Source organism: Bos taurus, chromosome 8 (genome assembly GCF_002263795.3).
Source record: "Bos taurus isolate L1 Dominette 01449 registration number 42190680 breed Hereford chromosome 8, ARS-UCD2.0, whole genome shotgun sequence".
NCBI classification, from domain to species: domain Eukaryota; kingdom Metazoa; phylum Chordata; class Mammalia; order Artiodactyla; family Bovidae; genus Bos; species Bos taurus.
Window position 1 is genome coordinate 104,293,073 of NC_037335.1, and position 23,548 is coordinate 104,316,620.

The 23,548-nt window shown below is 45.3% G+C and overlaps 1 protein-coding gene and 1 long non-coding RNA gene across 17 annotated transcripts in view; one reads left to right on the forward strand and one right to left on the reverse strand.

The window, feature by feature from the left end:
- TNC (tenascin C) overlaps window positions 1-18,373 on the reverse strand; it is a 102,468-nt gene extending 84,095 nt beyond the window's left edge. For 14 of the 15 annotated variants that reach the window (XM_010808269.4, XM_024995899.2, XM_010808268.4 and 11 more), the window contains exon 1: window positions 18,132-18,347. The gene's annotated coding sequence lies outside the window, so the exon portion shown is untranslated. Of the gene's footprint in view, window positions 1-18,131 lie in introns of all 15 variants that reach the window. The other variant, NM_001372074.1, reaches the window with a different exon arrangement.
- On the forward strand, window positions 7,283-15,697 carry LOC132346016 (uncharacterized). Of its 2 annotated transcripts, none has more exons than XR_009495696.1 (5): window positions 7,283-7,538; window positions 8,128-8,288; window positions 11,427-11,568; window positions 11,787-11,913; window positions 12,684-15,697. It is a non-coding gene; the product is annotated as an uncharacterized lncRNA (long non-coding RNA). The 2 variants fall into 2 exon arrangements; XR_009495695.1 differs by having other exon boundaries at window positions 11,448-11,568.
- Window positions 18,374-23,548: the final 5,175 nt, after the last annotated feature.

Consider the following 23,548-nt stretch of genomic DNA (forward strand, 5'->3'; position numbering starts at 1 on the left):
CTGCCCAATCCTGAGTGTTTCTTTCTTTAGAGTTTGGCCTAAGCACTGGAAGTGCTTCGTGGCTTCCTCCCTCCCATCCCTTGAACATACGTTTCATTACCAACCAAGTTAAGCCCACAAATCTTAATCCATAAAGTAGTTCCACCCAGACACAATAATGAGATTCATACTTGTGGTTTAGTATACCTAAGAAAAGCTCAGATGAAATATGACTAGATCCATTGATACATTCAGACCACAAACTGCCCTGGTATGGTCTGGTTTCAATTTTTGAAATAAAAATTCTGCAGAGCACTTGCTTTCTCTGTCCTATTTCTTTACCTAGACAGAAAAGAAAATAAAAAAAAAAAGTGGGTCTGACCACGTGGCAACAATATAGGTTCCTATAAAATTCTGGAAAACTGTTTCAAAAATAGATTTGAATTCATTTCCCAGTGGAACAATGACCTCCTCTGTTTCGGCTCTCATCCAGAATTTTAAGAAATCTCGTTGGCTCTTGCACAAGTATTGGAAAATGGGTTCCTGAACTCTTGAGCAAGGTACAAAAATAAAGAGGTTTATTTAGGAAGGGCAGGTTATAGATGGACTCATAACTCAACCCTAAAAAAAAGAGACTTTTCTAAAAAGAGCTGCATAACACGGTAGCCTTTGTCAACTCATTATCAGCCACCCAAGGCCAGAGATGGAGTCTTGGGAGGGGATATGGAAACTCTTAAGAGGAATTATGTTGGGAGAGAGAAGGAAATTGTCTTCTCAGTTAGGAAGACCTGAAATCAAATTGTTTACCTGCTGGGAGCCCTTGACAAAGTCCTCTAACTTTTCTGAATTGTGGCTTCTTCAGTGTAACATAAAGATTTTCCCAGGGTTTTTGGAGACAGAGTGTGATAAGGAGTTATAAATGCCTGGTGTATTAATAATAAGTGCTACCTAGATGTTAGTATTCTCCTTGTCTCTCCTTTTCCTTCTTGTCCTCCCCTATTAGGAAGCTCTACAGCACTGAACATATATATTTTTTTAAACAAATCATAATACTGTAGAGGTCACTCAAGTGTTGGTTAAGAGGCTGAATCTGGTTTGAGGTGACAACTTTCAGTTTATGTGTCAATTTCAATCAGCTGATAATGGCTGCCTGGAGCCACTTTGAGAAAGATTCTATGGCCGTGTTTGAACTCAAGGGAAAAAGGTGTTGTGATGGATTAGCAATGTCTTCCATGGTGGGGGCTGGTGTTAGTATGTGTGCAAATATTTGGCATAGCAAGACTACCTAGCTTTGGCCGTCTTTTCCGACTCTATGTGCTGATATTTAAATGGATGGAATGCGGCTTGACTGATGCCTGTGTCAGAGGGAGCCAGATGGAGTCACTGACGATTATAAAAGCCTGTATGAATCAACTTCAATAATGTTTGATACATTTTGATGAAAGTTGACTCCTAAAATGGAAATATGCCTCTAAGACTAGAAGCAGGAAACTAGATTGTCAGAAAAAAACTCAAACTACTGTAGTAATTAATGAGTATGATCCCAGGCAAGGCAGACATACCTTCATTGTCTACTTTTTCTTTCTCAAAAAAGGGGTGATTTAAATGCTGCAATAATAACTAAGATTGATTGAACACATTTGAGCCAGGAACTGCATAAGGTGTCTTATGTGGATTATCTTATTGAATCTTCTCCAAGACCTTTGAGGTGACTGACTTTATTTTCCTCAGTTTATAGATAAGGAAACAGAGGCTTGCACAGCTCAAGGTCACAAAGCAAAAAAGGGGAAACAGGAGTTTAATTTGGGTAGACTGACTCATGAGTCAGAGGCTCCATTCCTAACCCTTGGCTCTGCAGCCTTCCTTTAATGATGTCCAGGAGTGGTTTGCATGACTGAGTTAAAAGGACCAATTGCAAAAGGACCCAGTGATAAAGGTCCAGAATAATTACTGGCAATGAAAGAGCTTTATGACTTACACAGAGAACAGGAGAAGCTTCACATAGCCTGAAAAATAGAGATTATTTCCAACCCTTGCCTTGAGTTTTATCTAGCTGGGCAACTTTAAGCAGCCTTTTCTAGAGTGCTATTTACAACATGTTGACAGTTATTAACGCAAAGAGAAGAGATTCCTAATTCAACTTACTTGGAAAATGTTATTTTAAACCAAACAAATTACCCCCGGCTTCTTTACTTCAGGATCTTCTAGGGTCTTTCATATGTTTGTGTTTATCTGAAATCTCCAAGAAAGGGAACATCCATAGTGTTTCCCAAACTTATTTGATTATTCTGTTTGAAGTGTGTCATAAGTTTGATGGCACAGAGTGGAGAAAGTGCAGATTTGGAAGCAATCCTAAACCTTCTCCTCTTTCATTTCCTTGCATGTTAGGTGAGAGTAATGACACCCCAATAATGGCTCGTCCATGATAACTGTGTAGCTCCAGGATGGAGCCTCTCTAGCAACTGAACATTTGTCCTGTGCTGGGAACATTAGTGAGGCCATTTAACTTTGACACCAACCTTATGACTTAGGAAGCACTGTTCGTATTTTACTGTGAAGAGAATTGAAGGTTTAAGGACTTCCCTGGTGATCCAGAGGTTAAGAACTGGCTTTCCAATGCAGGGTATGCACGTTTGACCCCTGGTCAGAGCACTAAGATCCCACATGCTGTAGAGCATCTAAGCCCGTGCACCACATAATGAGCCCACAGGCTCTGGAGCCTGCGCACCACACCTAGAGAGAAGCCCACATGCGACAGTGAAGCCATGAGTAAATAATAAGTCAACTTTGAAAAACAAGAGAGAGAACTGAAGATTTGAGAAGGTTAAACAAGTTGCCCGGTCAGTAATCAGTTGACTCGGAATAAAGAGCTGAGTCTTATAATTCCAAAGCCTAGGCTTTTTCTGCCATACTGTGCTATCTTTCGCAACAAGATTCATTGTTCAGTTTGATGATTTAGTATTCATGCAATAAATATCAGCAGGATATCCACCATCGTTGATATAGAGTTACTGAAATTCTAAAATGGGACCGCTTGGGAAGGTGATACTGGGGCTTGGGGCGCACATAACTCTTACACAGTTTTGAACTTGAAGGGGAGGCACAAAGCCAAATGCACTGTAGTATCTATATCTCAGGCAAATCTCTAAAGTCCCTGGAAACAGCCTATTCTCCATGTGTCTGGCCTGGAGAGAAAGTGAGTAAGTGAGAGGGAGATAAAGTGAGAAGTAGCAGACAGGGGAGCTTAAAAATCTCTCCTGGATGGAAGCTTGGGCCTCATGCTATGCGCTTTCCAAAAAAAAAAAAAGTATGACTTCTAAGATATTAGTTAAGACACGAGAGCATTTTAGAGGGTCTAGAAATTGCAGCTTTCATTTTTGAAAGAGTGGACTTATATGAACAAACGGACCGATAGATAAATAAGGAAACAGATGGGGTGGGGACCTTTCCATACAGGATCATTTAGTTCAGCATATACTTTGGCCACTTGATGTGAAGAGCCAGCTCATTGGAAAAAGACCCTGATGCTGGGAGACATTGAGGGCAGAAGGAGATGGGGGCGACAGAGGATGAGATGGTGGGATGGCATCACCAACTCAATGGACATGAGTTTGAACAAACTCCAGGCACTAGTGAAGGACAGGGAAGCCTGGCGTGCTGCAGTCCATGGAGTGGCAAAGAGTCAGAGACGACTTAGCAGCTGAGCAACAACAGTAGCCAAAAGGTCAAGAAATTTAGCCTGAGAGACATAAAAGTCAGAGGTAGTCAGGAGCAAATCAAGGCTGGATCATACAAATGAATAACTGTTCTATCATTTTTCTAAGCATCCTTTAGGTATAGGATTTGGGTTCATGTTCTTGGATGAAGACTTACTAGATGAACCTTTATTTGTGCTTCAATTCCTTCATTCGTATAAATATAATATATCCAATTTTCAGCATTGTAGTGATTGGAAATTACATGTATAAATTTAACACACTGACTAGTCAATAAACTTTTTCTTAAGTAAATATGTTTGAGTAGACAGTAAATATGTTTGGCTTTGCAGGCAGATGGCCTGTCACAACTATTCAACTCTACAGTAGTAAAGTAGCCCTAATCATGACATAAATGAGTGAGCGTGGATGTGTTCAAGTAAAACTTTATTTACAAAATAGGCTGTCACCCCATACTTTCCTGATGCTTGCTGGAATATAGTAATTAGTTAATAAGTGATGACCTTATTATAAAAGCAAATACAGATTGAAATGGGCAGGAAGGAAACTAACATTTTGTTGAAAGCCTGCATGCATGCATGTTCAATAGCTTCAGCTGTGTCCAACTCTTTGCGACACGATGGACTGTAACCTAACCTGCCAGGCTCCTCTGTCCATGGGATTTTCCCAGCAAGAATACTGGAGTGGTTGCCATGCTCGCCTCCAGGGGGTCTTCCTGACCGAGGGATCGAACCTGCATCTCCTGCATTAGCAGGCGGATTCTTTACCGCTGAGCCATTGGGGAAGCCTGCTGCTGCTGCTGCTTAGCCACTTCAGTCGTGTCCGACTCTGTGCGAACCCATGGACTGCTTCCCTCCAGGCTCCTCCGTCCATGGGACTCTCCAGGCAAGAATACTTGAGTGGGTTGCCATTTCCTTGGCAGATTCTTTACCACTGAGCCACTGGGGAAGCCAACTATATACCTATTTTGTTCCAAGCCGTATCCCAGCTGCTTTTTAAAAACATGTTATCATTTATCTTATCCTTTGTCATGACAACCTGGTGAGACAGGTATTAATAGACCTATTTAGAAATTAAATCTAGACTCAGGGAGGCTCAGTGACTGACAAAAGAGGCAAAGGCCCTTTTGGACCCTGATTTGCAAGTCTGAAATACGTGTTTCCAACCACTACACTGGGGTGACGCACTCAGAAACGTCCTGCAGTTCATATAAGGTGAAAACTGAAATTAGCACTTCTTGATAAGGGGAGCAGACACCGTCAGCTTCCATTTCCCAGAGCTTCAACAGCAAGCTGGTGGCTGTCCATGTGTAAGCGCAGAAATATTTGACCTGTCTTTCTTTCAGAGCGTCTGGCTGGACCTCAAGTTTCATAACCCCCCTCCCCACCCGCCTTGGAGAATGCTTAAGCCAAGGTGTATTGTTTGCAAATGCTTATTAGATGCTAGACAGATGTTGGCAAGTTTTATTTGGCCTGAGATGGAGTTCCAGAGTCTGCTGAAGCCTGGCTGTGCTCACTGACCATTTTAGCCAAGAAGAGCTGCTAATTAGAGTGACGCTCTGCTTGTCTCTTTCTACCTCTGGAGCTAGGTTTTCCCACTCTGAGCTTGCCTGTTTCAGCCTGAGTTTGTTTGGCTTTTTACTATAGATCTAAATTTACAGCCCTTTTAAAACCTATGAAGCCTGGTACCCCAATGCAATGTTTACCAGACTATGTTCCAAGACGTTCTTCGGTAGCTGGGCTGAGGTTTAAGGGCTCGGTAAGGGTTAAGAGTATGGCTTTGGCATCAGAAAGCTCCAGGTCTGAGAGTGGGAAAGGGTGTTTGTGTTCATATATGTCTGAAGGTACTGGGTTAAATGAAGCTGAACATTAACTGCTACAAAATGTCTCACCTCATACACTCTTCTACCTCAAATCTCCCACTGGCTTCCTGTCACAATGAATAAAATCCTAACTCTTCACCACTGCCTACAGAGCTCATTTCCTCAGTGCATTCAGATCTCTACTCAAAGATCATCTCCATGTCTCATCCTAGTTAAAAGAACAAGCCCCCTCACCACCAGCTGTTGTCTGATCCCTTGCACTGTTTTAGACTTCTTAGCAAGTATCTCAGAGAAGGCAATGGCACCCCACTCCAGTACTCTTGCCTGGAAAATCCTATGGGCGGAGGAGCCTGGTAGGCTGCAGTCCATGGGGTCGCTAACAGTCAGACACTACTGAGCGTCTTCACTTTCACTTTTCACTTTGATGCATTGGAGAAGGAAATGGCAACCCACTCCAGTGTTCTTGCCTGGAGAATCCCAGGGACGGGGGAGCCTGGTGGGCTGCCGTCTATGGGGTCGCACAGAGTCGGACACGACTGAAGCGACTTAGCATCAGCAGCAGCAAGTATCTTCTGGAGACCATCCTGTAAGTTTGATTTCCTTTTTTTCGCCTACCTCTTTCACCATAAGTTCCACGAATAAAAGCACCTCTGTGTCTTGTCTTCTGTTGTATTTCTAGCCCTTGGAATTACGTATTGAATGAATATGTGAGCTATGAATTTCCAAGAACAGGACAGTGTCAAGTGTTCTCCACTCTTGGCCACAGACACTTTTTAAACTTATTTTTTTAACTTTTTTTTTTTTTTTTTAAATCCTGGAGTATAGACTATTAACAGTGTTGTGATAGTTTCTGTTGGAGAGCAAAGGGACTCAGCCATACCTATACATGTATCCTTTCTCCCCCAGATTCCCCTTCCATCCAGGCTACCGCATAATATTGAGCTGAGTTCCCTGTGAATAGGTCCTTGCTGGTTATCCATCTTAAATGTAGCAGTGTATACACGTCCACCCCAAACTCCCTAACTACCCCTTCTCCCACCCCCCTACCCTTCCCCCAGCATAAGTTCATTCTCTCAGCCTGAGTTGTATGGAACACTTTTTTGAGGTGCACCTCATGGGGAGACTCTCCCACAGGACACACTTTGGGGAACTACTCCTCTAGTGCAGTTTTATTGCCAAGAACTACTTCAGTGATAGATAACAAGAGCAGCAATAACAATAGGGTGTTGATACTGAGTGCATTTCTGGGCTAAGCAATGCAGTTGTACTATATCATTTAATCATCACAATAACTTTATGGGGTAGGTGTTACTAATGTTTTGCCTTTAATACAGATGAAAAAAAATGAGGCTTAGAGCAAATAGCAAACTCTCAGACCTGGAGCTTTCTGATGCCAGAACCATACTCTTCACCCTAACCCAGCACTTTCCCTGGGCTATGAATTGCTCCATGCCCTAAAACAGAGAAACTTCTTATCTTCATTCTCTGCCCTCTCCTTCCTCCCACTAGCTGTGGACAGGTCCTTGCTATAGCTGCCAGATTTTCCGCTGTCTCTAGTGACTCAGCCTCAGATCCCTAGATGGGCCTCCTCTGTCCTTGGTACTGGTTTTTCAAAATCCCAGGCAATGCAAACTTTGATCCTGGGGGCCACCTCTGAAAGCAAGGACATTCCCTAAGTCTGCATCCTGAGATGGTTTCCTGTCTCAGGGCTGGGCTGACTTCCCCCTGTCCTGTATTATGACATCACTTTGCACAGTTGAGAGCCTAGAGGGCTAAGCATGAAAACAAGTTCAGGTTGTAGGCTTTCTGAACATGCTCTAGTGAGATAGGAAAATCCAAATCTGGAACACAATGGATTTTATTCCAGTTGTATCTGATTTTAGAAAAACTAGATAGACAGATCCTTATTTTTAAACTTTAAAGGAAGAGTTGACCTATGAGCAGACGAGAATTCCATAATGATAAAGTGATGATAGAAAGATGGGATGACAGCAAAGGGACATTCACTCTGCCTAGAGGAGGTGGGTCCTGAACTGAATTTTGACAAAAGAATATGAGTAGGTGACAAACAGAGGGAAGGACATTCTGGGAAAGAAGGAATGGCTTTTGGAAAAACATGAAAAGCACAAAATGGTTGGTGTGGAAAGCACAGATTACAGCTGAAGTTACAAGGTTCATTTGGAGACCTGGGCCAGATCATGGGGAAAACTGATGCCTTCCTAGGGATTCTTTTGTGGCCAAAAGAGAATCATTTGGCAAAAGCTTTATGCCTGGGAATCTTGATTTCTATAATCCAATATTGAGGGACAGATTGAAGGGAAGGCTGGGAAGTAATAGGGAAACGCTGCAGTCATCCATCTGTGAGACATCACAGTCTGAGCTAGCGTGATGATGGGGAGGGTGGGAGGCAGTGAACTGATTTCCAGGTCAAGGCAGTAGAGTTCACAGAATTGGTGTATGATGGGATAGTGACAAAAATGTGGAAAAGAGAAGGAGTTAATCCTAGAGTTAAGTTTTCATTATAATATCTGCTAAGAGAGAAACAGGTCAGGGAAGGGGGACGATGGGTGAGTTTCAATTTGGGTCACTTTGAATTGTCTTGCCCTTTAGTAAAATGCATTTTGAAGTCATTCCTTGGAAGATCCTACCCTGGGGTTATATTCAAGAGGACTCATGGCTCTCCTATGACATCTGATGCAACATACCAGGCTCTACCTGGTACTGAATGGATAAGAAGTTTAAATAAGACGAAGTCCACACTAGTGTTTACTGTAAGTACTGACTGCTCATCCATATGACAGCAAGTGGGTTGGATGAACTTACTGATAAGAAGTTGTTAGACATTGGTGACATTGGCATGATGGAGGCAGTAGCAGGTGAATAGCAGGTAAAGGATTGGCTCCAGTTTCTACCTCCTGCTGTTTATATTCTTGTGTAATTCCTTGCTGCGTGTGGGGTGGCTAGAGGCTTCCTTTGAACCAATAGAACATGGCTAAGATAAAGTGATATCACATCCACCATTAGGCTACTCAAGATTGTAATATTTATCTTGTTTGCAAGTTCTCTCTCTTGCTGGCTTTGATGAAGCAGCTATGCTGGAGGCTATGCTGGAGAGGCCCACGTGGCAATAAAGTCAGGGTGGCCTCAGACCAACAGCTAGAAAGGAAATGAATCTAGCCAACAACCACAAAAGTGAGCTTTAATCATTCCCCAGTTGACCCTTCAGACGAGACCCCAATCCTGGCCAACCCTGTGATTGCAGCCTCATGAGAGACCATGATGCAGGATGTCCATCTAAGCTGTTCTTGAAATCCTGACCTACAACAACTTGCAGGATAATTAATGTGTGTTGTTCTAAACGATCAAATTTTGTGGGAATTTGTTATGTAATGATAGATCGCTAATACAGAGGACTCCTTGGCTCAGCCCATGTGCGCTAAAGCTGTTCAGGGAATAAAACCCTGCTGATTTTTCCTTTCTAAAGAATGTATTAGCTCTGACACTTTTTATATTGCCCCCGTCTTCCAAGAGCATGAGTTAGAAGACCTCAGATTCAGTGCTGACCCTGTTGCCAACTGGCATGAGGTCTTAGAAGGACTTTTTCCTTTTCCATGTCTCCGTTTCAGCATCTTTAAAATGAGGGAAGATAAATTATGCCAGCAATTTCCAAAACCTTTTGCTTTTCCTTGGCCATGGAACTGTTTCATCCAATGACATTTCATGAGGAAGCTAGTGCCCCAAAGAGATAAGTGGAAGGGTTTTAGAATGAAATAATGCCATTTGCAGCAACATGGATGAACCTGAAAGGTTGTTGTTGAATCACGCAAAGACACCAGGATTCTTGGCCCCCGGAGGAGAAGAATTCAATCCGGGGCCAGAGACGAGGCTTGATCGCTCAGAGCTTTTGTGTAATAAAGTTTTATTAAAGTATAAAGGAGATAGAGAAAGCTTCTGACACAGGCATCAGAAGGGGGCAGAAAGAGTACCCGCTTGCTAGAGTTAACAATGAAGTTATATAATCCAAAGTATGTCTGGAGGTTGTAAAGACCTCATCAGACCTACTCCTATAATTTACATTTTAAGATAACAGAAGGTTTAATCCAAAGACTGTCCTCAGGCAGGATACATTATTGTTATATAATCCTAAGGAATGTGGAGAAAGAAAAAAAGTTTGTCCTTTCTTCCTCCTTGAGAATTCCAGACCCCTCTCTCCTTGGGGACCCCTAGACTCCCTATCAACCTGCCTAGGAAATGACTCTCTCAAACCTAGAGATTGTCTTACTGAGGGAAGGTAAGTCAGATAGAGAAGGAGAAATATCATATGATATCCTTATATGCAGAATATAAAAGGAAATGTTACAAATGAACTTATTTACGAGACAGAAACAGACTCACAGACTTAGAGAAAAACTTATGGTTGCCGGGGAGACGAATTGGGGAAAGAGATAGAGAGTTTGGGATGGACATGTACACAGTGCTTATTTAAAATGGATAACCAACAAAGACCTACTGTATAGCACAGGGCACTCTATTCAACGTTATGTGCCAGCCTGGATGGGAGGGGTGTTTAGAGGAGAATGGATACATGTGTATGTATGGCTGAATCCCTTTGCTGTTCACCTGAACCTATCACAACACTGTTAATCAGCTACACTCTAATATAAAATAATTTTTTTAAAAAAAGAGTGGAAAGGCTTTGGTTGAAATAAGGCTGAGTGCTTGGCCTTTCCACCTCTACCCGGCAGCCCCCAGAACACCTCGGAGGAGCCTCTCAGGTCTATTGTCCAGGACCCTGGCTTGGAGGCTACCAACAAGCCCTTTGAGTTTCAACATTCAATGGGCTCAAGGGAAATTCTTTTTACTCCCAGCCCCCGCCCCCACCTATCAATTGGAACATCCTTCTGTGACATCTCTGCATAGAGCTACCTCTGTGCATCCACCCTAGGACCCAGGACATAAGGACCTCAGAGAGCAGACCACTTCCTTGGGGGTGGCACTGCAGGTATCTCTGCCCACTGCGAGCCACCTCCCCCGCAGGTGCGTTTCTCCTGTGCCCTCAGAGTTCATTAGGTATGTGCTCCCTGCAGCTGTCTCTTCCCCCGGTGGACAGTCATGGCGTCCTTGGCCCGAGGTCCTCACAAGCTTTATTGCTATTGTTGTTGTTGGTTGGTTGGTTTCTTGGTGCCAGCCTACCCTGGACGCAGTATTCCTGAGGGTCTCTGGTCCTCTTCCTGAGGGTCTCTGCTGAGGGTCTCTGGCTGGCAGGGAGTCCAGTGTTGCTCTAAGGTCTCTTGTGCTGGCTGTGGTGTGTCGCTTTCTGCAGCAAGGTTATGCATATGCTTACTGCATGGCATGCTTAGCAGAATTCCCCAGGGCACTGCTATTAGCCAGGCTTTCCCTACATGGCATCCATAGGCATAGAGCTAGATCCAAAATATACTTGCACTTGCACTCAATATTCAATCTGCTTTGAACCAAAATATACTGACTTGCACTCAATATTCAATGTCCCATCTCTTTTTTTTCTTGTGTGTGTGTGCATGCTCAGTCGTGACCGACTCTTTGCAACCCCATGGACTGTAGCCTGCTTCAGCCCTGGAGGACTGAATGCTTCTCCACCCATGGGATTTCCTAGGCAAGAATACTGGAGGGGTTGCCATTTCCTCCTCTAGGGGATCTTCCCGATCCAGGGATCAATCCCACATCTCCTGCATTGGCCAGCATGAGAAGCCTCATTTTTTCCTGCCTACCTCCAAGTGCGGTTTTATCCTGAACACACCCCTGGGAGATTAAATTTAAGTTGTCTGATATATCTCTTTATCTAAAGCCTACCATTGGAAATTCTTGTATTTGTATTAAGCATTACTCTCTCTATTGAATACTCTTGTAAAATGTGACTGTTCCTCTAGCAAGTATCCTGTTACCTCTAGCCTCTTTTCTCATCTGGAAAATGGAAATAATACCTGAATGTCCAACAACACAGTGCGAGAAGCGCAGTTTTGGGAGTTCCTGGAGAAGAATCCCAATGCCACCACTTTCTACTCTGCGCAGGTGATAACCTTTTGTGGCCTCAGTTTACTTAACTATGAAATAATATTTGGTTGCTGGGAAATCTGAGAGTGACACAGAGAAAACTTATTTTATACCTTTGTAAACGTATGAGAATTCTGTGTTCTTGAAACTGTGTCTGACATGTGAAAATGCTTCTGTCACCGTAGGAACCAGTTTGGAAGCCAAGCCATGTTGTGCTTTTTGTTCATTTCCATTAGGACAGCAGAGTTTCTTCAGCAATACTTTACTGAGGGCCTGCCACCTGCCAGCAGGTGGCTAAGCTCTGGGGAGAATGAGCTTCCAGCAGACAGGGTTCCCGCCTCTGATGACTTTGTACTCAATGCTGTGAGTCAGGTGGTGGGGGGGAGGAGATCACTGGGGCAGTTATGATGCACAGAGGTGTGTGGGGGAAGTGCAGAGCTCTGCGGGAACTGTCAGAGTGGTGTGTGAGCCCGCCAGCAGGGTGAGCATTTGCTTACCTGTGCGTGTCCCTGCGTCATGTCAGACTGGCATCAGGGCTGAGGCCTGGATCAGCCTTCACCTCCTGCCGTTTCCAGCCTGGTAGGGGAAACGTGCGCGTGCACGCTCACCAAGTCACTCCAGTTGTGTCCGACTCTTTGAGGCCTCTGTAGCCCGCCAGGCTCCTCTATCCACGGGATTCTCCAGGCCAGAAACACTGGAGTGAGTTGCCATGCCCTCCTCCAGGGGATCTTTGCAACCCATGGACCAAACCCGTGTCTCCTGAGGCTCCTGCATTGGCAGGTGTGTCCTTTACCACTGAGCCCCGGGAAAGCCCCTCGCCACTAGTACTAGGCCCTAAGAAATGACTGTAGACTACAGGGCAGGTGGTGGTGGCGTAGTTGTTCCGTCGTATCTGACTCTTGTGACCCCATGCACTGTAGCCCACCAGGCTCCCCTGTCCATGGAATTCTCCAGGCAAGAATACTGGAGTGGGTTGCCATTTCCTTCTCCAGGGGATCTTCCTGACCCAGGGATCAAACCCAAGTCTCTTGTTTCCTGCATTGGCAGGCTGGTTCTTTACCACTAGCGCCACCTGGGAAGCCCCTGGGGAACCATATTATGCTAGAAATAACACACTACTTATTTCCTGACAGTTTCTGCAGGGAGTGGGGCCTGAAGGAATGAGCTGGAGAGAGCAGCCGCAGCCACCTGCTGAAGAGAACACTGAGGTCTGAAAGACACATCTCTGACTCTTTCTGAGCCCTGCTTTCTGTCCAGCCTCGTCTGTTATCAGAGATGAATAGAATTTCAGTGTGGAGTGTGACAGTTATAACCACATGCTCAGGACTTGGAACTGCCTTTGAGTTCTGACTTCGGCAATCATTATCTGCATGGCCTTGGGGAAGCCACTTAAACTTTTCCAGCCTCGGGTCCCCTAGGTTTGAATTGAGAGGCATTTCTGCTTGCTGGAAGCAATTGTTGCAGATTAAATGGCACAATGCCTGTAGCGTCCTCAGTAAATATTAGTTATTGCCATTGTCAGTCCCTCCTAGAAGAACTTTTTGGACACGTTCATGTAGAAATTTGTAGCTGCCAACTCACCTTCTCCAGGGTAACAGTTGATCAATGGTTAATTCTGAAACAAGCTGTCTACTTTCAGAGCTTATGAAATATTTCTGGCTCTTGACAGAGGGGAGGTTAAAGGACCATCCAAAGCTATTCGAGTTACCATGGCTGCATAATTAAGGGCCTGTGAATTTCAGGATATTTAAAAAATCTGAAACAACTTGGCATGAAATGATCTTTTTTTTTTTTCATTTTCACTCACAAATAGACTAAAAATACACATGAAAGGGATTTTCCATTCCCGATCTGCTTTCACTGTGGGCATCTGACTTTTTTTCCATGATGGAGGGTCAAAGGTAGTGATGACGTGTTGAACTTATGTGGCTGCTAAAGTTAAGGAGATACCAGAAAAATGAGACAACAGAGGAGGGAACACAAAAAGGATTTCTAGGCTTCAGGGCATAACTAAAATAAGCAGTCTGGTCACCGGGGTGAGAATCAGGTAGGCATGTAGGTGTGTACAGTCCCTTTTGATAGTAAGGCCATTGCTCTTTGCTTTGGATGGAATTATTGCCTAGAATTTATGGGAGTTTAGAGGGGCTTTCCTTCTTGGAAACGAACCTTCATCTAATGTTTCCCACATGTCAAAGGTGTGTATACTAGCCTGGGATTAGATTCAAGGGGATTCCCTGTGATCTTCTCAAAGTGAGATGTGATTGAACCATGCTGTTTTTTAGTCCCTAAATTGCATTCTATTCTTTTTTGACCCCGTGGACTATAGCCTGCCAGGCTCCTTAGACAAGAAAACTGAAGTGGATTGCCATTTCCTTTTCCAGGGGATCTTCCCGACCTGGGGATCAAACGTGCGTGTCCTGCATTGCAGGTGGATCCCTTACCACTGAGCAACCAGGGAAGCCTGGAGGGCTTTTAGAGGGGTTCTAAAAGTCAGGAAGAAACAGAGGAGGCTTGGTGCAGCCAACGAGGACCTGAGGACATAGACCAACATAGGTAGCGATGGAAACGCCCGGGGAAGAGAGGTCGGGCAGGAGCACGCCTGAGGGGTTATGGTCCAGGACAGCATCACACACACTGGTCTTCAGGATGAAGGCTTGGAGCAGCTGCTCCATGTGAGACAGCAGGGCGTCTGAGCTGAACCATACCAGGGGAATGTGTGGCTTAGAGCTTACAACTATCTCCTGATCTCCTGGGATTCACAGCCCCAAGGCTGGCCACACTGACTTCACTTCATCTTCCAATCAGCCCTTTTAAAAACATGCTCTCAAATACCTGGCTCTCAGAGAGGATCCAGGCACAGGTACAGCCCTGCTTTCCCCGTCAGAGCTCCCACCTGTCCAACAAGGCAAAGGGCGTGCCTACTTTTCTAGAATGAAACTCAGCAATAATGACCTGACCGCTGCCTCTAGGGTCATCCTTCTCTCTCCCAGCCATGAAATTTGAACGTTTCTGTCTCCAGGCAGAGCATTTCAACACCAGGAGCTGACCTTTTCTGAGCACCATGAAAAATGATATACACAGGGCTATTCTGCAAAATCAATAGACACCAAAGCCAGCAGAGGGCTTCTCTGCCACCTTGGCCAACCACTAAGAGACATCCTTCAGGGTTTCATGGAAGTCTGCCCAGCCTGACTGCTGGAGGTGATACAGCCTAGTGGAAAGAATAGTAGGGTGTTGGTCCAAAAGTCTGGGTTCAAAGCCAGCTCTGCCCTCACTTATGGAAACCCTCAGATGCATCATTTCAACTTCCTTGGGTCTCGATTTCTCTGGCCATGAAATGGGGCCAGTAATTCAGAACGTGCAGTGTTGGAGTGAAAAATTGATGAGGAACCAGAGGCAAACCATCCTATCACATATGTAATATGTAGTTCTGCATTAACTTTTTTGAGTGTGTGTGTGTGTTATCATCACAGAGGGCTTGTATATGGAGTTAACTTAAACGTCTGTTTCCTACTCTGCATTCCAAACCACTGTGACTTCAGCGTGACTTGTGTATTAAGCCAGCTGGATACTTTTTCCTCTAAGAAAGCACGGCTGTTTGTAGAAATCCAGGGGGAGGTGAGAATAGGTGTTCACAGTCCATTGTGAGCATTAGAAAGGGTAGGATTAAGGGGGATATGTTTTTCATTCTGTCAGCTTGAATTCCCTTTCCAAATTCCATTCTGGTTATATGATCAGGCTACCGCTGTATTTATGGGTGGCCACAGTCTGGCTGGAGGGGCAGATTTAGTCAGAAAGAATTTTTTTTTTTTTCCTTCTAAAGGCAGTTCAAGAAGCAACAGCATTCAGCAGGAATGTGGCAGAACGGGTCCTGATTTGAGGGTCATGGGGACCTGGGTCTGAAACAAGGCTCCATCCCTCTGAGCTCTGTTACTCATTCTCTCTGCTTTTCGAGCTTTGTCCAGTAGGAATGGTCCCTTTCTGACACATGCGGATCTTCAGTGAGATGAGGTATACAAAGATTTAGAGAGTGGGCTTTCCTTGTGTTTTGGCTGTTGCTGTCATGACTGTTAATTAAAAACTCGTACTTTACTAAACATTTAACACGCTCCCCCTGCCCCCACCCCCCCGCCCTGCCCGGGGAATATATGTCTATCTACTGTGTTACCTGGGAAACTTCTTGGAATTCCACTGGATCCTGAGGGGCACACATCCTTGTCAAAGTGCAAAACTGCAGCCTGAACACACACTACCCAGCTTCCTAATTTTTAACTATATTCTGCGTGTTCAAGATTTTGTGGAAATGTCCCAGAGGCAGAGGGCCCTGGGGTGAGTTTTGGAACCTCCAACCCTGCTGCAATCAAATCGGCCCACATTTACCTGCCGTATAGCAGGATTTTGCCTGGTTCATTTCCATTTCACTTGATGAATATTTCCACTGCCTTTTGATAACCACTGTCTCAGAACACTAATCTTGGCCAAGTCCTTGCAAACTCATAAACAGGAAAACCAAGGAAAATCTCCATTTATTGAGCTCTTACTACATGCCAGGTTCTGTGCCAAGTTTGATATATATGATCTCACCGAGGGTCACAAGAGCCCTGTGAGATACAGATGGTCCTCCTCTCTATAGATGATAAAGCCAGTGTTTGCAAGGCTGGTTCCTTTGGGTGAGGGAGGGAGTTGGTGAAAGGAGAAGGGGAGCTAGGTTTTTCAAAGGATAGGAAAAAAAAAAGTTAACACCTAAAGAGCTTGGCAACACCCTTCTCAATCCTTATCCAGTTCACACTGCTTGTGCAAATCAGAGAATAGGCATATTCGTTTTCTTCCCCCAAACGCCATCACCTCCCAGCGACACACAGTTTCAACGCACACTCACTTGTGTCTGCTGCAAAGGGCTGGATGCCCACAATGCCAGCAGACTTCCCACAGGTTTCAACAGCACCCAGCAAAGCTTTCCCCCACTCCTAAGTTAGCCTCACCACATCTCAGGACAAGGCAGGAAGCCGGTCGGGGGAAGCAGCAGGTTTTATTTCTAAAGCACAGATGGGAAAACACCATCAAAAGGGGGGAAGTTCACAAAAACATGAAAAAGAGGCATTCATTCTTCAAGGGAGGCTCCCTGTCCTGCTCTCCCTCTGGACGGAACACATTCCAAGGACTCCCTCGGCAGCAGCATGGTACTTTATAACGGAGAGCTTCAGAATCCGCAAAGGCCCAAACTCAAAACCTGTGCCTTCTGGCATCAGTGCTCGACATTTTATGTCCAACCTAGGCTGCTCCCTTTTCTCCCAAGCTGTGCCAACATAACCTCCAGCTTGTAAAATACAGCCAAGAGTCTGACCTGCCAGCTAGAGAGGTGCCTTCAGACCTGGTGGGACAGAAAGTCAGGGAGTAGAAGTCGGGGTGGGGTGAGGAACGCACAAGAAACACTCCAAGATTGACTTAGTGCCTCAGTTCCTCTAAGTTGGGGGCAATGACAGTGATTACCCAGACTTCCAGTTCTGGAGCTCTTGCTCCTCCAATCTCTTTATATTTCATTTCCTCATAATAACAACAGACTGTATTGTCCCCATTTTAAAGAAGTGAAAACTGAGGCTTGGAGAGGTTACATATTTTTACCAGGGTCCTGTGTGTGGTGTGGTGGTTATGGGGATACGAAAGGGATCCTTGGCTTCAAAACCCAAGTTCCTAATCCCCTTACAACACTGCTGGGACCGAGAAATCCCCCTATGTTCTTTCCAGTCTGCCAGGGGAGCTGTGCTTCCCATCCCCAGGGGCAGTTGTTTCTCAGGGCTTTCTGCAATGAGAGGTGAGAAGGGAGAGGTGATTTTAGAAAGATATAGGATGCTGCTGACTCTGAGCACCTCAAATATACCCAGGTGCCCAGCCCAGGGATCAATGAGTCAGGAGGCATCCTTAGGGAGTGCCCCCCCCCCTCAACCCCACCACCCTTGAGAACAGAAGCCCGTGTCTACCACTCCCGTCCTGTAGTCTGTACTTGTCCACCTGACCCTAGGAGTTACCTTCTCTGTTCACCCAGCCCACATCCCTTGCCAAGTCTGACCACAGGGTGGATGTCGTAGGGACAAGCGGATAGTACACAACTCTTTGTAAACTGTAAAGTAAGGGTTGCTGAGATGTAAAATCTTATTGTTCTTCTACCATCTTCTACGAATCTCCTCCTAACCTACTCCATGGAAAGGCCACGAGGAAACTCCACTGTAAAACTCTGCTAACTTAACCCTTAAACAGAAATATTCACAGGTGAGTCAGCCAGGTGGCAAGTTAAGAGTGAATTCTCACTCTCCCTCTGAAGAATGGCAGCGATAACAACTTCCTAAAAAGTTTCCTGCACGTGGAACTCTTCATAGAACTAAAACAAGCAGACAGAAATCTCAAAGACTGGAAGAGGGCAAGTAGAAGACAAGTCAAGGTGCATCTGATCATAGCAAATACTTTCTGCCAGCAGCCAAAATAAAGCCAAAGTTTTATCATTTAGGAAACCACAACCCACTTTGTATCGGAAATGCAAGCAGTCTATCATAGTGATCTTTGGTAATGGGGTGAAACAGACTTACCTTTCTGGAGTTGGGAAAGCCCTAGATTCTTGAGTGAACCAGCTCCATGGAACAAGTACCTGGATGTGAGCAGCGGGGCTCCCAGTGCGCGGCCCCCCAGTGTCACCGAGAGCCCGCTGTCTTTGTGCAGAGGGCCGGCGCGGGCCGGCGCGGACCGGCGGCGCGGAGTGTGTGCCTGCGCGCGGGAGAGCTTGTGACAGTAGGCAGACTGTGGCCGGTGCAGCCAGCTTTGGCTGGCTTATATAGCGAGCTCCTTCCTCTGAAATGGGACGCCTCGCCTCCAGACATCCTTTCCCACTTTTTCAGTTGGTGAATTAAAGGAACAGCCCTCCCAGCGGAACAGCGTTAGCTCATGAAAGACGGGCTCTGCTCTCTGCCAGGGAAAGAACCTATTTGCATACAATTTATTGCAAAAGTAGGAATTCCCTCTTCCCTCTTCTCCTGCCCCCGACCGGGAGCAGCTGTTAGTAAAGTGTGACTTTTGCTTTGCTCCCCAAAAGGATTTTCTAATTGTGAGACAGCAGCGCAGGGAGCGAGGGGAACTCTGGCTCTCTCCCCAGGCAGGCTGGAAACGCGGAAACGAGACCCGAGACCCAGGCTAGCCAGCCCCGGGTGCTCACTGGGCAGCAGCTGCTCAGTGGCACCTTGGAGAGAGCGGAAGGCCTGAGCGGAATTCCTGGAAAGAGGAGATAAATAAAGCCTTTCAAAAGCCTGGGGTGTTTGGGGTTTCTGGGGCCAGCAGAGAGATAAGGGATTAGTTGTCAGCAGGTGGGAACAGCGCTGGGCACACGGATCAGTTCCCAGTGTCTTTTGTAGGGGGAGGCAGCCTTGCCCAGCTGCTTACAGGCAGTATTGTCCCAGCCCTGGTATCCTACAGGGGAGTAGCTTTTTGACACCATTCATGCCCTGTGCAGTGATCCTGTCTTCTAAGCTGCATCTTCTAAGAGAGTTCCCTGAGGTTTCTTCTCAATTGCTGAAAGGTATCCATCATAAGGAAAAAAAAAAATAGCTAGTTACTCTTTGAAACATAAGCTGTGCCTTTGCTCTCCAGCCTGCTGTGGATTCTTTCCAGGCTCTGAGTCATCGGTGAGTTTGGTGGTTAGCATGCAGTGGGAATCCTCAGGGCACACACAGGCATGGGAGGGAGCGGGGAAGCGGCCAGGCCGGGGCACCCAGGCTTGAGCTTGTCACAGCTCTTAGTACTTTGGGGGATCCTGGAGGGAAATGAGGTATCACTTAACCTGCAGCTACTGCCAGACCCTCCTTTATGAAGTCGCTATTAGGTGTCACGCAAAGTGCTTTATGGACGTTGTCTCATTACATCCTCTAACCAGAAAGTGTAATAGGCATGCCTGCTGTCCCCTTTTTACAGACAAAGAAACTGAGGTTCAGAGAAGTACTGGAAGACACCCTGGGAGCATTTAATGACAGCCCTGGGATCCACAGTTCTAGTGCACGTCACAGCCCAGAACATTGTTCAGACGACATGTAGACAATGCTTTATGCCCTGGTAGATCGTAACACTGCTTGTGTAAAAATCATGCTGTATTTGTATATGGAAGCTGTGTCTTTGTTCTGCAGGGCTAATTCAGAGATCCTTAATTTTTTTTAGAATTAATCACTAATAACAGAGATTTCAATAATTCAGCTGTTTTCAGTACTGAAGATATCACCCCACACCTATCATTATTGCTGTGGGCCTCAGTTTCCCCATCTGAACAAAGTGGGACAAGATGAAGGTCATTCCTATGGTCTCTCTGGCCCTGGTATTCTAGGAATTTTTGCTTTAGTGACCTTCCCAGATGGCAAGAAAGCCCATAACTAGTCATGTCATTAAACAGTTCATTTGAACTTTTGAACTATTTTGGCTGATTCAAATGTTGGTTGTTTTGGAAGTTTTTAATTCTGCGTTTTAGCCAAAGCATATTGTTGTAGCATGAGGCCATGTCTTCTTACCATTAGTGAGTGCTTCCGTTTCTCTTAGCTTTCCAATGTCTGCTCACTTTATCCCCTGGGGTAGGGAATACAATATTAGAATAGTATATTATACACGTTATATGGCATAAAGACTATATTTACATGTAAAACATAATCAATACATATTTGTCACCGTGTGTATATTTAAATGGGATAAGAGTGTGTGCTGTAAAGCTGGGTGATACCTATGGCTTCTTCCGGGAAACTCCCAAGCCTTGCCCCCATCCTTGTAGTGACTTTCCCGGTGGCTCAGCAGTAAAGAATCCCACCTGCCAATACAGGAGATGTGCATTTGATCCCTGGGTTGGGAAGATCCCCTGGAGAAGGAAGTGGCAACCCGCTTCAGTATTCTTGCCTGGAGAATTCCATGGACAGAGGAGCCTGGCAGGCTCCATGGGGTCGCAAAGAGTCTGACTCAACCAAAGCGACTTGGCACGCATTACAAGTGGCTCCTGCAATTGCAGGGAGAAAAAAAAACAAAGCCAAGTGTAATCAGACTGGTCCTCAAGGCAGGAAACAGGCCAGTGGAAAAACAAATAACATTATCAAGCATAACTTTATAATATAATGTAATATAATAGTTAGCTGTCATAGAACTATATTCCAGTAACATAAAAATGAGATGTTTAGCTTTATTTGTGTATTTTTAGAAAGAGGCTACTTATAAAAGGAGTTTTCTCCAAAACCTTTGTGGTATCTCAAGCGAGGAACCCAGACAAGACACTTGTTTTCATCTTTGTCTGGGGCTTTTGCGGCCTCCCTTCCAGGAAAATGGGTCTGCACACACCATATGCTCTCCGATACCTGGAGACAGTACACTACTGGTACTGTTGCTAATGGTACGCTCTGCCTGGAGTCTTCACCTCTACCTTCGCACATCCACTTGGCATCCAGTTTGGATCTAACTTCACCATGAAAGTGTAAGAAAGTGTTTATTGCTAGGTCATGTCTGACTTTGTGACCCCTTGGACTCTAGCCCTCCAGGCTCCTCTGTCCATGGAATTCTCCAGGCAAAAATACTGGAGTGGGTTGCCATTTCCTTCTCCAGGGGATCTTCTTGACCCAGGGATGAAACCCAGGTCTTCCACATTCCAGGCAGATTCTTTACCATCTGAGCCAATGGAGAAGCCAAACTTCACCAGCTTTCTAGATGTCTTCCACAAGAAATGCTTCTATGCACCATAGCCTGTTACAACTCTGTTAGGGCATTCATTGCCTGTACATGGTATAACTATATGTGTATACATCTAGTTTCTTTTCCTACTCACTAGGCTTCCAGAGGACAGTAGTGACACCTGCTCTTCCTTGCCTAGCAGAGAATCTTGGGGATTGTAGAAGCTCAGTAAATGTTTATTGAATGAAAGAAGCAATGGAGGAACCAGTGAACGTTTGACATGCTGTGTCTTATAATTCAATTCTTCTTGTTTCACTCAGAACAGAAGAGGGAACTAGATTGCCCAACATGTCCATTTCACAGGTGAGGAGAGGGGACCTAGGGAGGCTAAGTGACTTACCCAAGGCCATCTGGGCTGCGTTCCATGTAGATGGTCATCAAGGTCAGAGTTGAGCAACCAAACCGTGTTAGACATTACAGCAGAAGATGTTAATGGAATTCATAGCCATTCAGCCTCCTGCTGGCAGAGGCAGCGCCTCTCGGCGTCCCACCTCTTATGGCTGCATTCTTCTCCCTACACTAAGCACTTTTTCCCACGTGAGAGGGTAGAGTGAATGCGTGTACACATCACCTCTGCACGGAGTCCTCAGCCCAAGCCTGGTTTTGTTGTTTGTCTGCTACATTCACTCACAGGTAGCCAGTGGATGGAGGATGTGGTTTGGAGGCTGAGGGTTGTAGGGGTTCACCTCAGGTGAAATCATTCTCACTTATTTGAAGGTCTGTTAGATGCAATACATTTTTTCCCCCCTGAGATAAAACATCCAGTGAGTGGAATAAAGGCCAGAACCAGTACTGTCTGAGGAAGCTGAGTGTCCATTTCTTTGAGAAGTCTAGCATTCACTTCCCATAGGACCCCTTGGCTCCTCTACTGCTCCCAACCTCCTCCTCCTCCTTCTGGGGATTCATCTAATGCGTTAACTCCTTCCAAAAGTCCCACGTGACTCTGTATCTGCCAGAAATCTCTCCCGAAGCAGTGAAGGAGCTCGGGTCCTGGACAGTGGGCTAGTCATTCAGTTAGATGCGCCTGTTCAGGGTCAGGGTTCCCTGACTTGCTGTCTGCGAGGCTTTGTTCAGAGTTCTTCCTCTCCATCTCTTCTCACTTCTTAGACAACTAAAGACAGAAGAGCTCAAAGACATCATTGATCAGTGAATGAGTGCACGGACAGAGGAGAGCTTCCCTGCCTGCTGGAATACAGTGAATCAACCCAAAGTAGGTTGTCTGGTCAGCAGAGCAAAGTGGAAAGAGCTTTGGTGTAGAGTAAGTTTGAGTCCTGAAGCTGCAGACCTTAATGTGTGACTCTGAGCAAATCTCCTCTCTTTTATAGCTCTCAGGGTATGGGTTACCAAATGAGAGATCCCTGAGGATATTAGCAACTTAAAAATGTTAAGTAAAAAATTCAAAAAATAATTTAGAGGCCTCTAAGCCTTTGTACATTCCCAGTCCCTTAAATAACCTGCCCTGGACTTTAGCTTCATGGCAAGTTCCTATATTATTTTTCAAGATTTACTTCTAAGACAGTTTCCATGACCTTACCTTCAGAGAGAAGGATGCCTCATCCATGCTCATCTAGGCTTATATTTTTTTATTTTTAGCACATTGTATACTGGCCTTTTTTAGCTCATTAGGTCATAAACACTTTGAGGGTAGGCACCATACCTCTTCACATGCTTACTAACAGATCTGTCTGTAGCCAGCATCTGTTTATTGTTGGCACCTATGCCATGCTGCTAAGTCACTTCAGTCGTGTCTGACTCTGTGCGACCACATAGACCACAGCCTACCAGGCTCCGCCGTCCCTGGGATTCTCCAGGCAAGAACACTGGAGTGGGTTGCCATTTCCTTCTCCAGTGTAGGAAAGTGAAAAGTAAAAGTGAAGTCGCTCAGTCGTGTCCGACTCTTCGAGACCCCATGGACTGCAGGCCCCCAGGCTCCTCCGTCCATGGGATTTTCCAGGCAAGAGTACTAGAGTGGGGTGCCATTGCCTTCTCTGACCTATGCCATACCACTAGTTAATTATTTTGAATATTGCTCCTGCATATCATGGTTTTCAGAATGGCTTCTGATCTGTGACAGAATTTTTAGGTAAACCATAAAGCTTTCTTGAAATGATTTCCTAGGTGATGAGAGCCTTTGCCTTTATTGTTATCACTGACTTACTCGTCCATTTCCTCAAAGGCACTGTGAGAGTTCCCCGTGCTCAAGAATTGTGCCTTCCATCTTGAAGCACTGAGAAGTCAATTAATGTTCCTGTGAAAAGACTGAATG